This window comes from Panthera leo, chromosome B1 (genome assembly GCF_018350215.1).
Source record: "Panthera leo isolate Ple1 chromosome B1, P.leo_Ple1_pat1.1, whole genome shotgun sequence".
Lineage (NCBI taxonomy): Eukaryota > Metazoa > Chordata > Mammalia > Carnivora > Felidae > Panthera > Panthera leo.
In genome coordinates, this window is record NC_056682.1 from 77,932,695 (window position 1) to 77,946,917 (window position 14,223).

Consider the following 14,223-nt stretch of genomic DNA (forward strand, 5'->3'; position numbering starts at 1 on the left):
TAATAGGTTAGATCTAAACCCCTCAGTTTTGTCACTGACTCTCCTAGGTGATGGCAGTCACAGTTACCAACAAAAGGACTTCCAGTGAGGGTGTAGTGGAATAAGCTACATTCTGTTCTACTGCAGTCAGCTCTGAGATTAATTGGTGTTACTACTTATCATTTTTTTTTATTTACCGCCCATTTTATTGTCTCTTATCCTTGGCTAGCTTTTCTGCTAGTCTAGCTTATTTGCTTAGTAGGGTAAGCAAAACCTTTAGCTTTGAGGGGTCCGAGCTCATGATTGAAGCTCCAGGGGGCAGGTCATGGATGCTATAATTCTTGCTCGCGGGAATGGGAAACACAAAAGCGCTAAAAGAGGCATAGTGAATGGATTTCCAAGGCTCTAGATATACTTTCTAGATACTGCTTTCTGGACACATTATTTATTAGCAGCCTTATCTTACATGGTAATTAGACCAGACACCACTGGCAGTCTAGTAACGTCCTTCTTCACTCGCTAATCTATTGGCATGAAGAGCCCAAAATGATTTCGTACAGTCCTTAATGTATCACCTGTGGAAATATCCTCCTTCTGAAAACCAGACCCAGTTTCTGCTAGTGGGTCATGGAGAGCGATGATGACAGGGGTTGCTCTTATTCCCACCCTTTGTTTCCCAGACCATATGTTCCACCTTTCAAAGACACAGTACCATATAATGACTGCATGAGAATATAGGCCACATCTTGAGGGACAGGGGCCCAACCTTCCAGGATGTTATCTGGCATTTTAGCTTATCTTTAGAAGACTATTTCAATGTTTTTGCATTCTGGCTGTTTTAGGATCATGTGGTCACAGTAGGAATAAAGGATCCCACAGTCATGTTCCCGCTATCACACATTCTTCCCCACAAAATTTGTCCAAGGTAATATTGCATAGGACAAATAAGATACTTTGTGTGAAACCTTGTATAGTAGGGCTGGCTAAGACAATGGGAGTAAGAAAGACAAACTGATACTCAGAAACTAAGTTAATTTTAATAATTCTGAATCCCTATCCTTTCCCAGAAGGAAGTGGTTCAAAGTGGTCAAGTTCAGGATACACCATATTAAGGGTTCAAACTTCACCTTGGTCACTTGGGCTATTCAGCTGCTCAGTAGCTAGGTTAGTTTTGGTAAAGGGCAGTCCATGCCACTGGGTCTATTCGTAGTGTCCAGTTTTGCCACCATGGCTTCTCTGTTCATAGGTCCATTGCACAAACACTGAAGCGGCCAATAACAGAGGCAGGATGACTTCCACAGGAAAAGCCATCCTGCCCACCTTGTTGCTTAGTGCCTTTTCTTTAGAGGAGTTTGTCTGGCAGGTATGGTGGTGAAACACAAGGAACTGCAGATTCTGTGTGCATTCCCCTAGGTTTATTCACACACTTCTTCCTTAGACTTCTTTGTCTCCGATTTTCCAGTTTTTCTCCTCACAGTCTTTCTGATGAAGCAACAAAACCAGCCATTCGCTGCAGTCCAAGTATATCCAAAACTCACAAAGCTGATGACTAGGTGTATTTCTTGAAGCTCTGCCCACTGGAATACTGTCTTTCACCATTGTTATCTGGGACTACTGCTGAGTAGGATTGTATGTTGTGCATCTGTGGTCCAATTTTGGTTCTCGTGGGCATATTAAGCCAACCCATCTGTGAAACAAATTGTTTTTTTTCCCTTCCCTCCATCAAATGGTCATAGGAAATCCTCAACAAAGCTGTGAGTATGATAAGAGAGAGGTGTCACAGAGAGGTGACATGATAAAGTGGGCGCCTGTTCATGTAACTGACTTTTGTCTCCCCTCTATGCTTAAATCCAATTGCAAATATGATGTTTCCATTATCTAATGGATTGCTTCTGTGCCCGTCAACCTGATAGGCCTGGCATATATGGGAAGCTCCAATTCCATAGCTATTCTACTGAGGCATAAGCCATGTTAAGGTCACTTTTTAGACATTAGCTAGCTCTTCTGTGTAGACAATATGAGTGTGCTCCAGAAATGTTGAGGAGTGCATCATGACTTTGCTACCAGGGCATGCTAGCAGATCCACAGGGCATCCTTATCCACCATGGATACTCCCTCTAATAACGTAGAATCTTCCATGTCGTGTGGCCAAGAAGGGTTATGTGTATTGCAGTCTATATCTGCTGCACAACCTTCTTTTGCTCTGGGCTCCATATAGATTATAAGGCTTCCAAATCACTTGACAAATGGATCAGGGCAACATTGCCAAGTGTTTCATGAGCTATAGCCAAAATCACATCCTGCACAGCAACTACATTTGTGGCTACTATTTAGTTACGTTTTCAGACATTAGCTATCTGCCATGATCCATCTGGTTTTCCAAACCACCAAACTGGTGAATTCAATGCATATATGATGGGGACCACTACTTCAGCATTATTAAAAATCTTTGAAGAAAGCAGTGATCTCTGACACTTCCCTGAAGATGTGTTTTGCTTCTCGTTTATAATCTCAGCTGGATCTGGGGCTGTTTCAGTGACTGTCACCTGGCGTTTTCTACCTGCCGCTATGGTTCTTAATTTACAGATCAGGAAACCAATGTGAGGGTTCTGCAAGGTGTTAATTATATCCATCCTGATTATGCAATCAGATGCTAGACAAATAACCCCTGAGCAGGTTCATGGACTCTATTTTCTACCAGGCCTCCCCAAACCCAGCTCTAAAAAGGAGTCATGAGTATCTTTTGAATCTTTTTGTTACCAGTGTTAGCTCAACTCTTTATTCAACAATCCTTTAAATATATGGGTACAACTCCTCTGGTAAATGTCTGTATGTCTTTTTGTGGGGAAAGATTGGAGAATAGATACTGTATATATTTATTCTGACATTGCAAGATCGTTCCTGAAGGAGAGTCTCCCTCCCCTACGGTGTTCATTGGGTCTGATTCATGTCTGTTTGCTGGTAAGATGGCTTTCTATTCTGTTGGCTGAAACAGCCTTTGCTCACCTGCTCTTGATATATCTTGGCTTTGAAACTTAAGCAACACCTTTGTTAGAAGCCTTTCACTTCTCAAATACCATGGTCTATTTGCCATAACTACAGGTATCTCCTGCACATTATGGTAATTGTACCCACTTTGACTCCATCAGTTAAATGATATTACCTGGCTCCACTATTAGAAAGTCCTATCACCCTCATTGGTGCCATAGGGATCAGTTACTTAACTGTCCTACAAGGATAGCCTCCATTGGATTTCTCAATGATACCAGTCCCCTCCCCCGCCCCCCCATTAACCCATTCTTTATCATTTGAATAAAGGGAGTATCCCTTTGGCTTTCCTGCGGAATGCAGTTATCTCTGTTTTATAGGATAAGTCCACTCTAGTATACACTCCTTTTTTGAGCCTTTTGACTCCTTCCTCAATACTCTGGTAGGGCTATTCTGATACTTCATCCCAATTACCATAATTTGCTTTGTGCTTAGAAGAATCAACCCATCAGGGCACCTGAGTGGCTCAGTCAGTTGAGTGCTGACTTCGGCTCAGGCCATGATTCCACGGTTCTTGAGTTCGAACCCTGCATCAGGCTCTGTGCTGACAGCTCAGAGCCTGGAGCTTGCTTTGGATTCTGTGTGTGTGTCTCTCTCTCTGCCCCTCCCCTGTTCATGCTCTGCTTCTCTCTCTCTCTCTCTCAAAAATTAAATAAACATAAAAAAAATTAAAAGAATCAATCCATCAGTATATTAGAATTGGCCATACATGACTTTGCCTCATCATTAAATCTTGAGTCATGATAAAGTGCCCTATATCAGTGCACTCTCCTTTATTCAATCTTTTATTCTGCAGCCACTGGGTTATCACTCACAATATCTATTCTCAGGCATGTTTTCCTGTTTTTTTTTTGTTTGTTTGTTTGTTTGTTTGTTTTTTCCCAGTACATTGTGGCCTGATCCCAAAGCTATTTTAGTAATAATCCTTTTTCTCCCATAGCAAGGACTTTATCCCCACCCCCACCATCTTGCCATGTTGAGCCTGTATTCTAGTTATTGGTCCAGAAGTACTGACGGGTGGGGGTAGATTTTCAGAGGGCCAAGCATCATCTTGTGAGGCAACTCCATCAGGTGATAAATTTGCATGTTCTCTAATAAAAGGGGACTGTCATTCTCTCACAAGAGGATGCAGTCCTTTTCTGCCAGCCCAGTGATTTCAGAAGAATCTGCAGGTACGTTCTTCTCACACATAGTCACCCACATATTCTGATTTCAAGAACTCTATCAAGAACTCTAACTCTGGCTTTACCATGGAAAACTTGTAGAGGTTGAAGTTTCAATCTATTGCACCAAGTAACAGTCCACCTACTTCTTTTTCTTTTTTTGAGGCAGGAAGGGAGCGAGAGCAGGGGAGGGGCAGAAAGAGAAAAAGAAACCTGATCAGGCTCTGCACTGTCAATGCAGAGCCCAATGCCTGGCTCAAACTCAGGAACCCTGAGATCAAGACCTGAGCCAAAATCAAGAGTCAGAAGCTTAACCAACTGATCCACCCAGGCGTCCCACCCCCTACTTTAAACCTCTTGTTGGGGCGCCTGGGTGGCTCAGTCGGTTTAGCTTTAGCGTCGGACTTCGGCTCAGGTCACGATCTCGCGGTCCGTGAGTTTGAGCCCCGCATCGGGCTCTGGTCTGATGGCTCAGAGCCTGGAGCCTGCTTCCGATTCTGTGGCTCCCTCTCTCTCTGCCCCTCCCCCATTCATGCTCTGTCTCTCTCTGTCTAAAAATTAAATAAACGTTAAACCTCCTGTTATTGCCATAGACTCCCTATCTGTTTAGGTTAGAGGTATTGCATAATCCAGGGCATTCCTTCCTAGCTGTATTCATCCCAGTTCACTCCACACAAGAGCACTGTGATTATGGTGCTACAGCAATATCAGGAATTATAACCATATCATGACCAGCAATGGTATCCTTAATTGCCATCTGATGGATAAATGATTGAGTTTCAGAACACCATGTTAACAGAGTGCTTCCTAAGACAAATTCTTATACCAGCTATCTTAGTTTTAGTTTCCTTCAGAAGCAGATCCTGAGCAAGAAATCGAGTGCAAATAGTTAATTTTTCAGGTGATTTCAGAAAACACACGTGGTGGAGTGATGAAGTGGAGCAGAGAGGGAAGCAATGAAGGGTGACTCAGCAAGTATGTTGCCACCATTGACAGCTGGGCCTTAATTCCACCGGGGAACTCTAGGACACTGTGTAGAACACACCTCAGACTACAAAAAATGCACAAGCAGGCTGGGGCATTTACCCGCCAATTTCCTATATTTCTTTTGGTAGACATTACCTCTTTGACACTTTACAGTTCCCCCTGCATATAGGCCCGGGGGCAGGGGAAGCTCTCAAATAAAGTTGCAAGTATCTAATAAATACTATTATTGAAGCACTCTCATCTCTTGGCATCTATGATCGCACACTGTAGTGGCTTGGAATACTACTGACTCTCAAGTTTATTCTTCTAATTCAGGCTGCTCTCATATCCTTAGACCATTTGCCTGTTAGATATTATTACTTAGATCGCTCACATGCACCTGAAATTCTGCATATTCAAGACTCAACTCCCACCTTTCCACTTTCTAAATGGTTCCTCTTCCTGGATTCCCTGAATATATGATTGGCACCTTCCTACCAGTTATCTAAATCAGCAAACCAGGGCTATTCTAGCCTCATCTCTTCCACTTTCTCTCCACATTTACCATTCAGAAATGCCATCGTGCCTTCTAAATATCTTTTAAATTCAACTTTTTTCCCTCTCCACCCACACTGCCTTACTGCAGACCATCATTATTCTTACCTGAATTACTGTTACAGAAGCCTAATTGATCTCCCTGCTTTCTACTCAATCCATTCTTCACAGTGCAGCCCTTGTAGTATTTCCAAGGGTAAGTTTGATAAATTGTTCCTATACTTAAAACTCGAAATAATTCCTCCTTGATCTTAAATGAAGACCAATCCCATTAAGGTAGTGATCCAGGTCTTTTATGACCTGGCCCCTGTTTCCCCTATCCTCAATTCTTGTCACTTCTGCTCTTAAAGACTAGACTCTGGCGTACTAAACTTCTTTCAAATCCTTCCTCTTCTCCTTTATCTTTATACATGTTTTCCCTGCCTTAATACTCCCTTTTCACTCTCTACTCTTCCTTGACCTTGTAACTGCTAATAATTCTTTAGGTCCTAACTTAGACATTTCCTCCTAGAAGTCTTTACTCCTTGATTGCCTTGAGTGGTTTGGTTGGCCAGTTATGTACTTCTATTAATAATCTTTACTTGCTTGTCAGAATTTATCATATTCCATTGTAATTATTTTTAACTGATATCCTGTATGATCTGTGGGGGCAGCAATCATGTCTTATCCACTTTTAAATTTTCAGCAACTAACCATAGTTTCTGGAACCTATTAGGTACTTAATAAATGTCTGTTTATAGACAGATTATTTATTACCTTTAGCTCTTTAAAATATACTGTATTTCATAGATAATTTACTTGATCGTCTCTTTCTTCAGTGCCTAGTATAGTGCTTAGTAAGTATAAGGTTTTTGATGAATGTCAGTTAACTTAAGAAATAAAGATCTTATGGTATTGATTAGCAGGGATAACAAACACACTGCACATCACCAATATCAGATGAAAATATCTAATGAGAATCACTATTACAATCATGTTTATGCTCAGGATGTGTAAGTCATTTTCAGTTTACTAATGTTATCCCTCTTCATAATTACATATGCAATGGAACCAAGCAAATGCTATTTCTAGATGAATTCAGAATGAAGGAATACTTGTTAAATAGTATCTGTGAATATTCCCCTAGTTATTTTGGGGAAATAAATAATTCACATACTCAAACTTGAAAAAAAAATGACAAATCCCTATAAAAGTAATGAAAATCATTATCATTCCAAGATTCAGTGGTGTATTTTAAGATAAGAATTGAAGAGGCACCCTCAGGGAATTATCTTAGCGGGGAAGCCAAAGAATTTCCCCTATAAACTTTTCGCTCCACAGAACTAAATGTTAAATAGCTTCATGGTTAGAAAATGTATTCTCCCTTCCACTAGCTAAATATTTCTCTGTGTCTTGGATTATCATTTCCTAAATCTGTTATGACACGCTCCTCCAGAGTGCAGCTCAAAGACGCTTCTGCTGCTTTCCTTCATCCTTGTGAGGAATGTCTAATAACTTCCCACCAAATCCTTCATCTCTTTGTTTTGCATCATGGAAAACATATGGTCTATTTTATCCAAATAGAGTTCCTGTCAGGCAATTGAGAGACCAGGATATCCTGTTTTAAATTGGGGTTATCTGGAGGGAAATGCCACTTTGTGAAAGTATCTATTATTCTGTGTCTTGTCATGGAGATATTCATAAAATTTGATAGAATGTGGAAATGCAAGTTTGTTTGCAATTCTTCGCCACACTATAGTCACCCCAGTCTTTCTCAGAAAGAAAGAAAAACAAATGACTCTGGAAAAGTTCTAAAATAGTACTGAGCAAAAACATTTCAACATGATTGATAAAGTCTTAAGACTTGGATATTGGTGATTGGAATGGGTGAGAGGAGTCAATGCTCCCGAACTAGTCATTTAATAAAGTGGACACATATTGGAAAGATATATTTTTGACATTTTGCATAAGGCAAAATTTCAGCAAGCTTGACTGAGCAAGATTGTTTGCTGTCAGATACACTATAGTTCTTTCATTAACATTAGATGGAATTCTGGACATGGTTCAAGCTTGATGGAGATCTACATGAAAACCCGATTTACATTTGTTGAGATTTCCATGAATTTCTGAAAAACTGACAGATCTGGTGTCGATGGAAGTACTATATATAACAAGAAAACACAACCAGCTATCTTCCATTGAGTTGGGAACATCCCTCATACCTTGACATTTTTGTCCAATTATATCAGATGCTCTGAGAAAAACAAAATAGTACCCTTTGTATATCAAAATTACTATTTTAATTTTCTTCATGCAAACTAATGAAAGTGTAGAATTTCTGTAGGGTCCACATGGGGCATTTAAAAATGAGATCCTCTTGGGGCGCCAGGGTGGCTCAGTTGGTTAAGTGTCCGACTCTTGGTTTTGGTTCAGGTCATAGTTCATGAATTCTAGCCCTGCATCAGGCTCTGTGCTGACAACACAGAGCTTGCTTGGGATTCTCTCTCTCCTCCTCTTTGCCACTCCTCTGTTTGCTCTCTCTGTCTCTCTCTCTCAAAATAAATAAGTAAACTTAAAAAAAATTGAACCCTTGTATCTTAAGCTGCTTAGAATAACATACTGAATAGAGATAATGATTTTATATGAAAAAGTAAGTGTCAATACACTGACAAAAAAATTAAAAGTTTTCACATTGTGGTGTTTTTAAGAAAAATTTAGTTTGATTTTAAATTTGTATTTGATTTTTGGGGTGCCTGGGTAGCTCAGTCACTTGAGTGTCTGACTCTTGATGTTAGCTCAGGTCATGATCCCAGGGTCATGAGATTAAGCCCCACTTCAAGCTCTGCACTGGGCATGGAGCCTCCTTAAGCTTCTCTCCCCCCCCTCCCTCTGCCCCTCTCCCCCTCTGGCACATGGTGCTTTTTTTTTTAATTGTGTTTGATTTTAAATTCCTGTAACCTGTAACGTTTTATGTTACCATGATTACACTGTTATTTGTTACATTCAGAGTTCTCCTGCCCTCCAAAAGTACCTGGACATATATCCAACAGTTTGTGCATTACCTTGAATTTAGTAAATTAATATTTTCAGAAAACTTCAGACAGTTTAAATCACTTCCTGATGTAATATAATGTCAATTACTAACGAGAGATAATTACTGTTTTAAGTAGTGCTGCGATGTTAGCTTTTTCTTTTCTGTTGTTGTTGTTCTTTTTTTTTAGTATGTGCCTTTCAAAACATCTTTTCTTTTTTCACAGTAAAACTGATATATGTCCACTGATGTACATTAAAGTTTTAAATTCTACTAATTCATACAGGTGTGAGCAATGCAGTCACAGGTCAAATTTCCATATGATCCCTCCACCTCAAACAAAAGATAAATGTCATTGTGTTTTTATGCAAATATAAATTGAGATGTGATAAACTCTTCTTTTTTCAATTTTCTTTTTCTAATTTTAACACCAACACCTGTTCTCTTTTTCACATATTTACATATCTCTGGCATCATGTTTAAAGTGCATATGTTACACATTGAAATTCAGTATAGAATAGGGGAGGAGAAATAGGTGACAGAGATTGGAGAGGTATCTTACAATTCATTAAGAAAGTTATAGCAAGTACCTCAGCTCTCTTTCTTCAGTATAAAACCATCATTAATGAGAATATATTTTTTCCTCTAGGATACATCCACTAATTCTTAACAATGCTCAGATAATTCAGTGTATGTTACTGGTTAGTAACATAAGTAGAAACATTTTTGATAATTTAAATATAAACATGCTAAAGATTTCTATCTTCAAATATATCCTTAACTTACCATAGGGAAATTTTGTTAGCACATTGATTAGATAAGATTACAATATAATTTTTTAAATGTCCTCTAAAATCATCTATTAAACATAAAAGATTCACATTGGCATTTATGTGCTGTATTTAAAAAATTCATTGTTAATGAGAAGATACCAAGTTTAAAATTTTCCCCTATAGTACAAATTTACTCCATAGGAAAGTGATTGAGGAAACTATTATCTCACATAAACAATGAAGACTAAAACTATCATGCTTTTTGCTTTCAAGGGATATAGAAGAATCAATGAATATTTCAGAATTCTTTACTGTAAAGTGTCTGAGAATCATGCTTGGTTCAGAATATTAATTTGAGTTGAGACAGAACAAAGATGAGATATTTATTTACCTCTCTAGAATATGTATGTGTCAATGAAAAGTGATAGTATAATCTACAAAGAGAAATTCTGTAGGTAAAAGTACTTCAATTTCTGTATTGTCATACTTTTTGAATAGGAAGAGGTGATTTATTCATTTAAATTTCATATCAGAAGGAAGGAAGTTCAAGGTCTCAAACAGCTATCCTGGTTGATCAGTTGAAATTCATACAATAATTGCAGTAAAAATCAATGACAAATTTATTTCATGTGGGGCTCACATAGTCGCCACGTATCCTGAACATCTTTCCTTACATAATATTTTGGAGTATTCAGCACAGCCTAGAAATGCTATTCATTTCAATAGAAGTATCCTTTACAAGCTTGATCTCAGAATGATCCTGAAGTTTACAAGCTAGATTAAGTAATTATAGTCTAATCTTGGGAATAGGAACAAAACTATATGGAAGATACAGAGGAGGGAAGATTGTAGTTTCTTAGAAAACACTAGGTACTCATAAATTTAAATTTCAGTTATGCTCACAGTTATTGCTATTTGACTTTGGAATTACAGTCTATGACTAAATTTCAGTGTAGGGGGTACTAGAGAGTTCATCTCAGTAGAGTTTGCATTCTGTTCAATTTTACTTCATTCTGTGTAGCTTAGGCTAATAAGGCTAATAATAAAAGAGTACCTGAGAGATGTTTTTCCCTCCTGACATCAAATCTATGATGTTTTCTCAACCTATGTCTTTAACTCTCTAACACCAACTAGGTGTCTAACAAGTCAATGCAATTCTGACACTAATTACCTGGAATTAGACCTCATATCCTAAGGGCTCAGGCCATCAAGAACTACCTCTACTTCAGATGTCAGTCACAAGTCTTGAGCCACCTGTACTTCTGGCCGGACTGGCTACAATTCAGGGGTTCCCATGAGCCTCTTCAATAACTTGCCAAAACAGCTCACAGAACTCAGGAAGGCACTTTGCTTACATTTACCAGTTTATTATAAAGCATACAAATAAACCAGAGGAAGAGGTACAAAGGGTGATGTCTGGAAGGGTCTAGAGCAGTGGACCTTGTGGAACTGGGGTGTACCGCCTGTCCTGCACCTGGATGCATTAACCAACCTAAAAGCCCTCTGAACTCTGTCACATCAGGGGTTTTATGGAGGTTTCATGAGGTAGGCATAATTGATGAAATCATTGGCCCTTGAAGATTAACTTAATCTCTAGTCCCTCTCCTGTTCCTAGAGGCTGGGGGATAGGGTTGCATGTTCCAAGCTTTTAATCAAGGATTGGTCTTTCTGGTTGGTAACTAGCACCCATCCTGAAGCTGTCCAGGGGCCTGCCAAAGGTAGCCTCATTAGAGCATAAGACAATTCTGTTATTCTTATCACTCAGAAAATTCCAAGGTTTTTAGGAGCTTAGAACAAAGGAACTGGGGACAGAGACCACATATCTTTCTATGATATCACAATTCCTATTATAAACCAAATGGGTAAATCATAGGTAAAAGGGAACCCATTGAAATTATGCTTAACTTTCTATATGATTACGGTTTTAAGTCACTAATACTGAATACTGATTTTGTATATGGAAGACTCTTGAGTATTTTAAATGCCAAGGCATCTGGGCATCAGGCACAATTTCCACCCTCCTGAAAATGAGGCTAAATTGATCATGCTTCCTATGTTTTGTCAGTTGACTCCTATGATATTAACTGTTACCCTCTGTTTTCCATAAGGCTACCCCTCCATATTAACTATTCAGTATTTTTCTATGAATTGGACTGAGTCCAAAACATTTGGTTTTTTAGTTTTAAGTTTTTATTTAAATTCCAGCTTTCTATCACAGTTTCAGGTGTAGAATTTGGTGATTCAACACTTTCATACAACACCCTGCGCTCATCACATCAAGTGCCCTCCTCAATCCCCATCACCTGTTTCACCCATCCCCCCAAGTCCCACTTCTCTCCAAGTCTCTGTGTCCTCTGGAACTGTCCTCCCAAAGTTATCAGTTTTTCTTCATAGCTCAATCATTTCTCTGTTTGCTTCCTTCTCCTTAGGCTTCACTAAAACCTGCCTCGACCCTGAGAACCTGGCTTCAGCAGGTGGCATCTCAGGTGGTAGCACTTTATCCTCTCTCTCCCATATCTTTTGGTCACAAATGGTGGGGTTCGTTTCTTAGTTCCCCTCTTTGCCACTTCCAAACCATTACCCCTCCACTCCAGCCAACATTTCCATATTACTCTCTCCTAGCTTTTATCTTCCATTCTCAGGTCAACTTATCCTCATTCATTACACACACGAGCAAACAGTTGCATTCTCCTCCAAACAAAATTCAGCAAGAATCCTGGGAGCTGTCAATATACTGGTCACCAATAAACTGGTCACCAGACTAGTGAAACTTCAGTCCACTGATGTTGCTGTCTCTCATTCAGATCATTTCAATCTCCCCTTCTTCCTTCTTTTTTTTCCTACCATGGTCCCTGGTTCTGATAACACTCAGAACTTAAAATGTCCTGTTCTTCTGCTTTAGTTTGTTTATTTACATTTGAGGATTTATTAAAGTCACACAACAGTTATACCAACTATGGCATAAAGTTGCAGGAGAGATATAGGTTTCTTTTGCTAAGTAAATTTATCTGATATTCGTATTGTGGCCCTTGCTTTTTCTTTGTGCTTACATTTGTCTACAATATTTTAGACCCTCCTAAAGTGCTCCCAGACTCACTGTAATTACTTCAGGGTTTTACCCACTAAAATATACTGTTTGGAGAACTTAAGAAAGAGAAACTAAAAGGTCAATATTTGGCCTTGTCCATCAATGTGGTTAGTGATTTTAATATGAGAACAAAATATATAACTCTTTGCATAGTTACTTTAAAAAATGAGATTACATTGTGATAGTCTTCTGTACTTTTTTCTTAGAAACAATTTCCCCTAAGAAAAGCTCAGGGTCCAGGACTAAATTTCTTCTGTCTTTCATGCTTGAGTGTAACTCAACTAGATAACTAAAAAGAAGTCCCTGGTTAACATAAATTATCATTGGAAGATAAAGACCTAGAGATTAGATCTGGTCCTAAGGGAAAAAATGAGAGTAGCAGAAGGAATCCAGTTCTAGGGGAAAGAGATGGTTAAACATCAGAGGAAGGGCTTGATTTGGGCCTTGGATCCCTGCTGTTATCCCTTCTTGCACTGTCCTCCCCAGTTATCCTTCCATGGGCTTCTCCCACCTTCCTTAAAGCCCTTGAGGATCTTCTAAATGTAGAAATACAAACTGGCTCCACCAAAAAAAAAATAGAAATAGAAAATAAATACAATATGCTCAACCTCCCTGCTAACACAAATACTTGGAATAAAAACAGTAATATGCACTGGGAGGTGTTTTACACAGTGAAGAATGTTTCTGGAGGAATATATTTTTGTTTCCAGTTGAAAACTTAATGTAACATATAAATCTCTAGAGGCATTTTAAAGCAGAAATGATCTAGATTTCATATTTGTAAAAAAAAGTATCAAAATAGTATTACAGCAACAAAAAGACTGTTATTTTGATACTTAATAACACATTAGTATTCTGGCATAATGAAACATCAGAAACCAGCATCACCCTATCTGTTGGTGCACTATCAGGAAAAGTTTGTCCCAAACCATAAATTTAAACAGTCTAGTCTATTTACAGTGTCTCTGGACATTGCCACAATGTCAAGATTTTGGGTAACCTAATACTTGCATCTTTTGATCACCCAACTCTGGTTTATGTCGCACTTTCTCTCAAATGATAACCAATAGTGCTTCAAAATTATTACAATAAAAGTACTAAGGTTGAATGATAATATTCTCCAAAGGATATATCTTTAAATGTTTTTCTTTAATTAATTAATTTATTTTTGAGAGAGAGACAGAGAGGGTGAGCAGGGAAGGGGCAGAGAAAGAGGGAGAGAGAAAATCCAAAGCAGGCTCCACACTGTCAGCATGGAGTCAGATGTGGGGCTCAAACTCATGAAGTGTGAGATTGTGACTTGAGCTGAAACTGAGAGTCAGATGTTTAACCAAGAGAGCCACCCAGGCACTGCTCTTTAAATGTTTAATTATAGCAAAAGCATAGTGTTTAATCAATCTTTATGTTTATATATTTTTTTAACTGTTTATTTTATTTTTGAGAGAGAGACAGTGTGAGCAGGGGAGGCGCAGAGAGAGAGGGAGACACAGAATCCGAAGCAGGCTCCGGGCTCTGAGCTGTCAGCGCAGAGCCTGATCCGGCTTGAACCCACCAACCGTGAGATCATGACCTAAGCTTGACCTGAGATCATGACAGATGCTTAAGTGACTGAGCCACCCTAGCACCTCCCTTTATTTTTTT

At 39.0% G+C, this 14,223-nt stretch overlaps 1 protein-coding gene across 5 annotated transcripts in view; it reads left to right on the forward strand.

Moving 5' to 3' along the window:
• Positions 1 to 14,223, forward strand: part of IQCM (IQ motif containing M) — a 662,550-nt gene that overhangs the window by 493,452 nt on the left and 154,875 nt on the right. The window lies entirely within an intron of this gene.